Below are 12,215 nucleotides of genomic sequence, written 5' to 3'. Positions count from 1 at the left end.
GGCCGAACATGTGACGTAAAATGCTGCTTACTACTGATTGGTCAGAAAAGAAATCACCGCCAGGTACAAAACAGGATGTTTTGGTTTTGACTAGAGAGATAAGTGTTTTTGATAGTAGTAAGCTGCTCACTTTCAACTTCCTGCTATCGTATTGGTGCATATTTAAATGATGACTGGAAAAGTAATGTTCTGGACCAACCTGGAAGTGAGGGTTGCATAACGGATATAACAGTCATATAATGGGTGTGGCTAAAGCCTGCAAAACCAGGGGAGCAATGGAAAAGGTAGTTAAAAAAAGCTGGTTGGGTGGGAGGCGGTGTAGAGGTAGGGCGTGCATGGAAATCCAGTTTATTATATTAATATTTTTTTTGTTCGATTTTTTATTTTTTTTTTTAATGTTTTTTTGGTGAGGAGAGAAGGGAGGGCCAAAACAACCGCATAGGTGATGATGATTGGCTAAGGTGGAGAAAGCTTTCATGATAAGCCAATCAGAAGTAGTGTTCAGTTTATACACAAAAACCACACACGACATCTTCACACCCACACTCAACTTGCACAGGTAAGCGGCAGCATTGTGAGTGTGGAGGAAGTGCGACTGGTCACTGGTTGGGCTGGGTCGACCTGGGTTTTTCGCTCTGACGCAGATATCTGCCTGTTACATTCTGTTTCGACGGCCTAACAGACTGTATCATTGTAGAAGCTTCAGCTCAAAAATAAGTTGTGGTCTTCTCCCATAAAGACTGATCTCTGAAGGGCAGACATTTTTGTTCATTTTTTTCCAATCAAACAAATCAAATGTGTTGTTACACGATCATTAATGGAAGCGCATAGGTGAATGACAACTGTGTTTATAAATAGCTTGTATAGCGATCTCCCACACTTTTTTTAATGATCATGGCAGCGCTCTGCATCCGAGAAAAGGGGGGATTTGGCGACAGATATTTGGACTCTGTGCAGGACACAGTGATTTATTTTAATATCAGCAGCCTTTTGAAATAGCAGGGATTTCAACATAAACAAACTGCAAAGAAGGTTCCTACAGCTCAAGGCAAGTTAAATTTAAGACTTTTTAAGACTTTTTAATGCCACTTGAAATTAAATTTAAGACCAACGACACAATCACAACAAATGGAACATTTTATTTGAACGTAAAATATGACTGTTTGGTCCAGTGAAAAATCTCTCTTTCATTTGTTTCCTTATTTTTTTTTTACATACTTACCAATATCAGTGTTGTTCAGCCAGGAGGAATACTTCCTCTCTGACAGCTAAATTGTGTCAAGCTCCGTCATCCTATGGCACACACGTCAAACTCAAGGTCAATTGTATTGTATTATCTATCAGAATTGCCCCCCATGTATTTTGTGTGCGCTCCATTGATACTATAAATCCTAAACTGCATTGCAGTTTGAAACACATAGCTGTGTTGCTGGTTCCGCTCTGTTGATTGTGTGACGTTACTGCTATTTGCAAATTACTAAAAAAAAAAAAAAAATGCTGCTTATTATTTTTAGATTTGAAACTCACTACAATCATAACATCCTACTTAGCATTTATTAATTTTTAAGACTTTTTAATGCCATTAAGGCCTTATTTTTAGAATTAATGAATTCAATGCCATTTAAGACTTTTCAAGGATCCGCGGGAACCCTGTTAACGTTAAAAGTGGGTCAACAATGAAACGACATAACATTACGGAACAAGCAATGCTTGTTTGGTGGTAACAAACTCAGACTTATAATTCATCACACAGCCTTACCTCAGTAAACTTTTTCTCTCTCTCCAGTGAAAATTCAACGTCACAGTGCGTTTGTTTAAGTCTCCTGGTTGGCTGATGATAGATTGGTGTCAAACTGTTATTATAGCCCATCCGCCCAATAAGAATATTTTTTTCATGGGCACAGGGCCAAATTGAGCCATGGCCCATGTGGCCCTCATGAAGCTCCTGGACTGGCTAATATGCTAAATGACACTACTGTTCTTCGGTTGTACCAAAAATAGCAAAAAGCTTAATTTTGAGCAGTGTTCTGGTGGGACCGTGCCACTGTCAGAGCCTTGGAGCTCCACCAGATCTGAACATGGCCCTGCACTGGGGCCAAACAATTTAACCCTCCTATTGTGTTTGGTCAAATCTGACTGATTGACCGGTTTTCTCTCTTAAGAAAACACAGTTAATTTCATCTGTTTGTCATGCAATTCAATGACTTTGTTCACACATGGCTTCAGAGCACATGAAATGAATTTTGCTTTTTTTGTTAAATTTTGTGTGTTTTATTTAACCTGTATACCATCAATGGTGTTCCCAGTCAAAAATGATCGGTCATTAGAAATGTGTATATATATAATAAAGAGTTCAAACACATACACATTGCCACACTCCTTTCCCACACCCCAACAGCTCTGGGATATAAAGGGTTTTGGGGATTCACATTTCATTCTGTTTGCGCTCTATGCATTCTATTGCTCTGATGAATAGCAGTATGTTTCATCTGATAACTTGTTGTGGTCAAAATAATATCTATATGTTTTCCCCTCACCTAGTGTTTTTCTTTTTTCACAAATAAAAAAAAGAGTTCAGTTCATTGTCCATAAGAGAAGCTATATATATACAGTATATATAGTCCCAACGAAAAATATCGATAGAGAGGGAGGATGGAAGGGTTATGATCCGGGATCCGTGATTCGTATTCGTCCTGCAGCGGTACGAAAGGATTAGAGTAAACGGCTCACTGGTAATATTGAGCGTAATAGCGCCGACGCCAACATACTGCCCCTTTCTCAAACTTCCCTGTCAGCTGAGCTTGCTTCCTTCTCTTTTTTTTTAAAAACAAACAAACAAACAAACAAGCAAAAAAAAACAAACAAACAAAAATAAAATAAAATAAAAAAAAAAACAGTTCTAATCTCTCTCGGCGAATCAGTGTACCAGATGATTGGAAGGGCGTCAACCATTCCGGAGGCGGGGACAGGCTGGCTGTCACAAGACGCATCAGGCACATGCAGTCAGTCAGTCAGTGAAGAGTAGGGCAGAGAGAGAGACCCCGGTCAGAAACGCTTTCCCATCACACTGCTCAAAATGAAGCTTTTATTTTGGTACTTTCGCGGAATGGCGGCGTCATTTAGCATATTAGCTAAATATTTAGTTTCCCCCAGTACTGCATTTAACCTTTATATTCAACATTTACATTTATATTCAACATTTATATTTATATTTAACATTCATATTTAACATTTACATTTATATTTAACATTTATATTTAACATTTAATATTTAGATTTAACATTTAGTAAATGTAATAAAAAAGTGAGTTTGAAAAATTCACTCCTTAGTTTTTCGTGGGAAAATGTGGGAAAAATTGCGTGTTCATTTTAATTTACTTACTATTTTTACTTTACAAATGGTGGCCTATAATGGAGTGCCAAACCACTCCTGGTTGAATGACATAGTTTTGTCTTTTCCCTCTTGAGCAATCATTAAATCCTCCAGTAGATGTGATGCCAAACCTTTTATCTCCAACTACTGCTCAAGTCGTTAATTGCATGCGTGGTGGATTAATTAGCTACCGGTATGTTACATTGGGTATGCTAGCTAAGTTACCTGTGCTGTGTCTGCCCCTTACTTCAAATCAGCCAATGAGAAGAGCTCTGGAGCCCTGGACTTCAGGCCCCACTGCCAAAACTGAAGTGCGCATGTACACGCAGCAGTTCACCAGTCCAGGGCCATCTCAGACATTTCATTGGGGACAATGTTTATTATTTATTAAGTATGTGCAATAACATTTTTGACACAGGAAAACTTACAAAAGCTTATAATCCTCCCCTACACAGCAGAACCCTCTGATGGGGCTGTGCCCCACTGGCCCATAATGCAAAGATGCCGCAGCATACCAGTTAAGGTATTACATGGCACCTACATGAGCCTATCATATAGGTAAGCCTGGTAGGTCTTTATTTCTTGTTCAGAAACACCCATTTATGTTTTACAGTGACAAATACAAATAGAAAGGAACTCTTTATTCTCTTTAAAATCTTATTTTTATAGCATCAATAACAATCCAAATTGTCTCAAGATGCTTTACAAAAACCTGCCTGAAACATTCAGAGCAAGCCCGAAAATGACGGTGGGAAGGAAAATCTCCCTTTTAATAGTAAAAACCTTGAGCAGAACCCAGGTCATATGGAGGGACCCTTCAGCTGAAGGCCAGCTGGGTAGACACAGAGAAGTCAAGATAAAATAACAAGATAGTGTATTGATAGTGTAAGATAGGTATTTTCAGCCTAGTTGCTTCCCTGCTCTTACCTTGTTGTGTTAGCACAGACATGTACGCTTGAAGACTCAGAGGATGGTGAAGAAAGTGAAACTCAAAGACAATGATACCAGCTGATGACAACTGCCTGTCTGGCAACCTGCCTCATTTGTGGCATTAATTTGGAGGAGGTCTCCACCGAACCATAGTTGGATTTTCTTTGATGAACAAGAGGCTCATGTGTGTGTGTGTGTGTACTTGTACAACTATCTTTCTGAGAACCAGTTTAAGTTATATACCATCAGATTGAGGACATTTGTGTAAAGTTAGGACATTTTGGCCTGTCTTCACTTTTTTTGGCGTCACTTTTTGACTGTTTTGAAGGTTAAAATTCAGGGTTAGGGTTAGGCATTTAGTTGAGATGGTTAGGGTTAGGGTAACGGGATAGGGAATGCATTATGCCAATGAGTCTCTTCACAAAGATGTCCATACAAGAATGTGTGTGTGTATGTGTGTACTTTGTAACAGTGTGTTTAAAAAAGTGCATATAATAGGGCCTATAATAAAGTAAAGGTTACTTTTAGAGTGGTAGTACAATTATCATTTTGTAATACTTCCATATATCAGAATGTTTCATTTCTGATATGAACTGTTATTATTTTTTAATCTTTTACACCAGCTCTAGTGTTTCCTCACTGAGGACCACATTCTCTGGGAGCCGTGATGATGCGGTGGGGATGACCCTGGCTGAGAGAAGATGTGAAAGGATGGACAGAGGAAGGGAGACATGTGGTGCTGGTAGGAGCTGGTGGAGTGAAGGATTCTGTACTTTTCCTGTTACCTCACTCAAAATTAAGAGAGTCTGGAGGGTTTCTGTGTAAATCTCTGGAGAGATGGGAGTCTAGGTAGGTAACGGTGTCCCAATAGAGTATCAGAGTCAAGACAGGGCACATAGTGATGGAATGAAAGAACACCTCAGCCCATTTTAGGCAGGATTCATCAATTTTTCATGATGTGACCTTACATGAGCTGGCATGTAGGGTCAAGCCAGAGGCACCCCAATGACCGAAGAAACTAACCCTGCAGGCGGAAACCGGCAAGTGGGAAGGGCTGCAGGGGTGTGGCCCTGAATAGATTTAATGTGATGCATTAGAATTGCGGGAAGAAAGGAGAGTGGGCGTAAGGCAATTCTACAGATTCCCTTCTGGTCCGTTACCTAAGATGTGGTGCATTAAAGTCTAGTGTAGGAAGTATGTGGTGTACCTAACTGTGGCTGTGGGAAGTGTGTGTGGTGGGTGAAGCTTGATGTAAGTGCAATTTAGGAGGCAGGTGCAGGCATGGCAGCCCAGGGACTTGTTGAGCTGTGAAATTATTTGTTGTATGTATGCAATAAGCAAACAGTCCCAACACATTAGCACAAATTTACAGATGTTAAATTCCTCTACGTTCAGGTCTTAAAAGTTTTGTTAAAACACTCCACCACACTCGCTTTAGTCTTGTTTGATGTGGAGAAATGGGTGATTTTATACTCATCGAGGAGACTGTGAAAAAGATTATTGTAAAACTGCAGAGTAAATATCCATTTGAAGGTCATTTTTCAAAGATGATTACTGTCTAGGTAATTAATATAATACTGATGCATACTAACCTGTCATTTTTTTTCTGATAAGTTTTTCTTTAGTTTTGATGGTGGATGCATCAGGATGAGAAACAGGATATGATATCATGATACCAGTTGCAATTCCATGTTTGTAGTGCCAGAACTGTGAGAGTTGGGAAAGGACATTTCGCCCACGCATATTCGAAAGTACGTCCATACATGTCAGCAAGTGTTGTACATTATCAGCTGCGTTTACATTACCCCAAGAAATGCACAAAACCTAAACATTGCAATACAAAACTGGTGATGGAAACGCTTACACTTTGGAAAACCTCTCAAATGTCACTAAAACATTGTTACGCACTCATGAGGGTTTTTTTCAGATATATCCATATAAATGTGTTTCGCAAAAGTGTAATGGAAACACTTTTTTTTGCATAGCCATGGCAATGTGACCATTTGAAATCCATCCTCCTCAAAGTGAAGTCTCACGAGAATTATGATGAGACTTTACGAGCGTTACAGCTCATTCGCAAAACACCTTTCAGTGGAAACACGTACAAAGCACAATTATATTTCATTGAAATTTCAGAAATATCCCTTTTATTTTGAGAATAACTGTAAAAGAAACACAGCTAGTATCTGTAGAGTATTCAACAGGGTAAAATGTGCTAGGATGATTTCCATTCTAATGTTATAAAATAATATATTCCAAGAGATGTAATTACCCTAACAGTTTTACTAAAAAATCTTTAAAAGAAATTGTGGCTTTCTTGATCACCATAGTTATCCTTAAAGTAGGTGAAGGTGGTATGTGTAATTCAGGGGTCAATTCAAAAATTCAAATGGGTACAAAAACGTACTGCTCTTGCTTTTGACTGTACACATTCTGAAATAAGGTTATAATGACATTATACATGCCCTCTATCAATAAGACAGTAGCATTTCTTAATGGGACTAAGACTTTAACAGCATATGGTTCATGACCTGCACAAACATGCGTGCATGCACGCGTGCACACACACACAGACACACACACACAACTGGCATTAAGCATGGCTGATTTTCCTAAATACAGGTCAGTAAGCAGATGACATGCTCTTCTCGGCCCACTTACGGAACAATAGACAGAGTAAAGGTCACATACACTAGACTATGGGAATAGAGGAGAAGGACAGAGTGAAAGGTGCGTAGGGCTTGGAGACAGAAGATGGGCAGCATTTGGGGGCTGAACTAAAGAACTAGGAGGAAACGAGACAAAATGATTATGACAGATGTCTCCATCATTTCCTGAAGATTGTCCTGATAATAACTGTTAACCGGACTTCCCACTAATTCACCCAAATGTCTGATATATTCCAAGATAAGTGTTGATTGCTTTTTCATTACCTTTTCTGACTATTCATTAAAGAAAATCAGAACTATTTTTTTCTAATACATTTATTTTTTTAAATTTCTTATTTTCCTCTTCCATTAGTACATGCGCAAAAGTTGTCACTGAATCTAAAAGTATTTATGATTATGCATTACTATCATAAAAGAGGTTGCACTACCATTATATGGTAAACAGTATCTACAGTAGCACGGGCAACTTGCTTTTTTCAACTTAGCTAGCCTCCCATTTTTGTTTTCAAGACCGAGCACGAAGAATGGGCGCCAGTCAGGGCTGCAAATTATTTATATTATTTTTCAAATGTATTTATCATCTATGACTCTGTGGTGGCATCAGTCATTTTCTATGCAGTTTTCTGCTGGAGTGGCAGCAGCAAACAAGAAGAGTAGGTGTGGAGTCAAACCCGAATACGGTATTCAGAAAGGCACAAATAACGTTATTTCGAACAAATAGTCTTAAAATTATTTGTATTTGACAACAACAGAGACATCATATCAAAAAGCCGCCTTTCCTCGTGCGACCGCACTGTGACCGTATGTTCAGGAATCAGGGTGAAAAGTATGACACAGGCTGATCAACTCCACAACAGAGGAAGCTCTGACTGGACAAAACACGACTGAACTGCATCACTATTTTTGTTGAGTAGATTATTTTTTTCCTTAGCTGGGTTCATTCATTTCTGTTGGTAATGGTAAATGATTGTTGTTGTTTTTATATAGACCCCTATACAGTTTGTGAACAATGTGACATTTTTTGAGGGGTAGGGCTTAACTGGATGCCAAACATCTCAAACAGTATAGCTTGTAAATGACAATAAACATATTTCAATGGACATGGGTGTTTTGTCAGGAATGGACAAGGAGAACGCATATTTTAGAGATTATACTAATGCACTCACTGTCTGAGACTGTGAGTGTTATTTTAACAAGTTGACTCTGAGGGCATTCACACCAGGCTCATTTAGTCCACTTGAAACAGACTTTTTCTCTGATGCTGACCTTTTGGGAAGGTGTGAATACAAATCAGTGGACTCTGGTGTGGACCAGACAAGTGAATCAAGACAACCTGTGCAGCTGGGACTCGGTTCACTTGTTTGGTCCGCACCAGAGTCCGTAACGAACCCTGAATGCTTCGTTTGTCCTGTGAATGCAATCCGAAAACTTTCCTGAAACAAATGGAACATCTGAGCACCTTTTTGGATTAAACGAGCTTCAGTTTGTAACAATTCACCATTCACACAAGGGGGATCTTTTCAGGACAACAGTTTACCTATCTTATCTTTATCGTGAAACCACCAATACAACACACACAAGTCCGACATGAGTGTAGGGTGTCCCGTATTTAATTAACAGAAATAATGTACTTTTTTACATTATGTAAATTCAGAATATTTCCCAATCTAACAAAAAACTTAAATTTTCCCCATTCAACCCACTCTTAAATGTCTTTTAAATTATATTACTTAATATAATTATAATATGATATAATTAACTTAGTATAATCCATTTGCCACAGGTGCGTTAAGGGCTACTTTCCATTCTTTTTTTTTTTTTGGTGACACCTCGATATATGGTTGCAGGAGAGCATATATCAGCTGCTTGACATACAAAAATGCAGACATCTATGGCCAAAAAAGGCAAAAAATGCAATATGAATACAAACCGGTACAAGTTTTTTTTTAAAAAAAGTTCCGGACCAAAGCAAGTGAACTATCGGACTTTCCTGGTGTGAATACGTCCTGACTGATGGGACTACATTCACCGACCCCTACTCTCTTTGAGGAAGGACACAGAGGGGACGAGTCTGTCTTTATCACGTGAAGCCTTGCCAACAAAAAGAAAAGAAAAGTTGAGGGCATACAAATCGCTAGATGCCTATAACAATGTCTGGAACGGACATGTGCAAGATTTGCAATAGAAGAATTTGAACAATGACTTTTGTCCATAAGAACACAGAGAGGCTGTCTTTATCAATTGCAGCCTTTCCATCAAAGATATTACAGAACGTAAGTGGAACCACTGTGGAGGGTAACGTAGCAAATGCAACTTCTGCTTGGACACCCCTGAAACATGCAGCTAACGTTGCATTTCCCACCGGTGGGAAATGCAACGTTAGCTGCATGTTTCAGGGGTGTCCAAGCAGAAGTTGCATTAGCATTAACATGTAACATGTAACTCTTCATGTCTGAAGAGTCTTAAATAAATATATACATGTTAAATGTATGGTTGAATTGCATTAGATTTTAGAGTCAGTTTTTACACAAACACACAAACTGAATCACAAGAAGAAAATCTAAATATATTTGTGGTGGTCGTCAACAAAAAATAGAAGTCATCTTCAACAGATCAGCAATAAGTCTCTATTTCACTGGGTCAGATGCTTAACTCATCTGGTATTCTAACAAGTTCAGTCTGGCATCTTAATTCTACTTTTATAATGTACTGTAGAGAACAGTACATGTTGTAGACTCTAACTGAGGGATCCATTGTCTTGGAGTTTTCTTCTTGTTAGCACCCTTGGCCTCCACTCTCTGCTGTATCTCACACACAGACTCAAACACACTGCCACCCACTCCACCCCCTCACTACCCTGTCTTTTCGGATCACTTAACAGGACAATTACTCTATCCGTCTTTTCATTACAGCCTATTGTGTTTGTACCCTCAGTTTAGAAACCTTTTATAGGGAAGGCATCTCTTTATCGTCTTTCAAAAATTTCTTCTTGGCTACATTCATATCGTCTCATTTAAAAACAGTGCTGAAAGAAATTTAGATCTAGGGTAAGTGGTAGACAAGATTTAGTCTATAGCCTTTCCAATGTCAATTCTTTCCTTTGTGCTTTCTAAACTTGTTGCTCTTTGATATCAGTTATGTGTGCTTCCAATGCAGTCAACAAAACTGGTGGAGTTGTTGATGAAATTCCAAAAATAGCAATACAGCATTTTGAATTTTTCATCAAGTCAAGAAGATGAAAACATCATTGAATTATGAAGCTGCATGGAGCTTATATGAATCATTAAAAAAAAACAAAAAACAAACAAACAAAAAAAAACAGAACAGAACAAAACTAAACTAAACTAAAGAACCAACTATATATTATGATCAATCAATTTGAGGGCTCAACCATGCAGGCTGTGGCATACTTTATATCTAAATTATTGGGGTTGTTTTGTTTACTATCTTAACATTTACAAAAATAGTATTGTCTGCTCAGTCGGTGGGTCAAGATTTTACAACACAAACTTTTGTCACAAATAAAACTAGTAAAAAAGAATAGCTTCTTATTTAAATTAAGGTGAAGTATTTGTTATTATTTTTGAAAGCTAGTGCTCTCAGTTGTTGCCAGACATGCTGCATCAAATTCTTCATTTTTAAACCACCATTTGAAAGACTGCATAGTACCATCCCCCATGTAGGGAAGGACATGGAGACTGGTGGTGGGGGTGAATGGCACATTCAGTTGGAAGAAGCCCTGGTTCTTTCTCTGTTCTCGTGTCCAGTATTGATAACCGTGATATTAACCCATTCAAGGACCATAATGCTTATACTCAGACCACAAATTTTTAAAACAAAACTAAAACGAAGGCAACTTGACTCATTTTAATGCACACACAAGAGTATTTAAAACTTTGGAAATGAGACAGACATCCATAAAGATTTGGTAGCTGTCTAGATCAAGAATATATTAGGACATTACAATAATGAAAATGAAGAGGTTTTCTGACTAAAATTGAGATGTCTAAACTACAGATCTATATTTTTAAAAAGTCTGTAAAAAAAAAAAGTTTGAAAAAGACTGCTTCCCAAAAGGATATACACTATCTTTGTAACCTTTGGAATCCCCACACTGTATATCTGTCTACTGCTGTACTTTAACTGCGTGACAAATACAATCTATGCGTGAGGCTATGCAGCTTCATCAAGATTTTTATTTCTATGGCAAACTTCGTTATTGATGAAAACTGAGGTTTAAGAAGGCTTAAAGTTTTGAATAGTTTAAAGACATGGCTGTTAGCTGTCTGCCTCTTGGCCAGTCCTCACCTTAGCTTATGACAACCTTTCAACAGTGTTCGCATAATTTTAAATGCAAAGCATTATTTACATGTTTGTGCCTAAGTTAGACTTATATTTAGATTTAGACTTAGACAGATTTTAATGATCCACAAGGGAAATTGCTTTGTCACAGTAGCTTTGTTGCACATAAAAGTAAACACTCTTAAAAAACTCAAGAAATATAAAATAAGGTTAGATTAAAATAAAAAATAATTATTATCTAGTAACATAAACAGTGTAATCAAGAAAGTTTACATAATTAGCATAATGAAAAAAAAATTACAAAAGTAGTTGGCAAAACAGTGTCCATGGTGATGTGGTTGTTTGGATCGTGTCCCATGATGTTTCCTTGTCCGCTGAGGCCAAAATGTATGTAATGTTTGATGGTAAATAGGCCCATACAATTAGACTAGACAATTACTATGGTGTCTCCACACTTGTTAACTTGTTGAGCAGTGAAGTCATTGATGTTACTTTACATCTGTAATCCTGACAGGCTGCACCAGTGGATGTCCGTGCAGTAAACCATTTCAAGGTCATCTCTGATTTTCTTTTAAATTCCAGTCCAAATGTGTTACCTTTAGCACTGACATTTCCCTGAAGCCAAGATTTGACCTTAATTAAGGCCATGAGGCACCGAGGCACTATTGTTAAACTGTGTGTTTCTTGTTCTTGTTCTTCTTATTAATTTTCTTCTTCCTCCCTCTCGAGTTGTAGGACGAGTTATAGATCAAAATGTGCAGTTTGGCTGGGATTGGTGTGCTGTTACTTTTCTCTACAAAATACAAATGTTTTGCAATGTAAAATTTTGCATTGAAATGAATGGGACGGGTGAAAAAAAGAGTGAAAAAGAAAAATCAATGGAGTTTGGTGTAGATACAGCATCTGTCTGGAACAAAACATGATGTGGCCGGGACCCGGCT

The sequence above is a fragment of the Mugil cephalus genome, chromosome 10 (genome assembly GCF_022458985.1).
Source record: "Mugil cephalus isolate CIBA_MC_2020 chromosome 10, CIBA_Mcephalus_1.1, whole genome shotgun sequence".
In the NCBI taxonomy this organism is placed as follows: domain Eukaryota; kingdom Metazoa; phylum Chordata; class Actinopteri; order Mugiliformes; family Mugilidae; genus Mugil; species Mugil cephalus.
The sequence above is the reverse complement of the archived record's forward strand: the minus strand, read 5'-3'. Positions refer to the sequence as shown.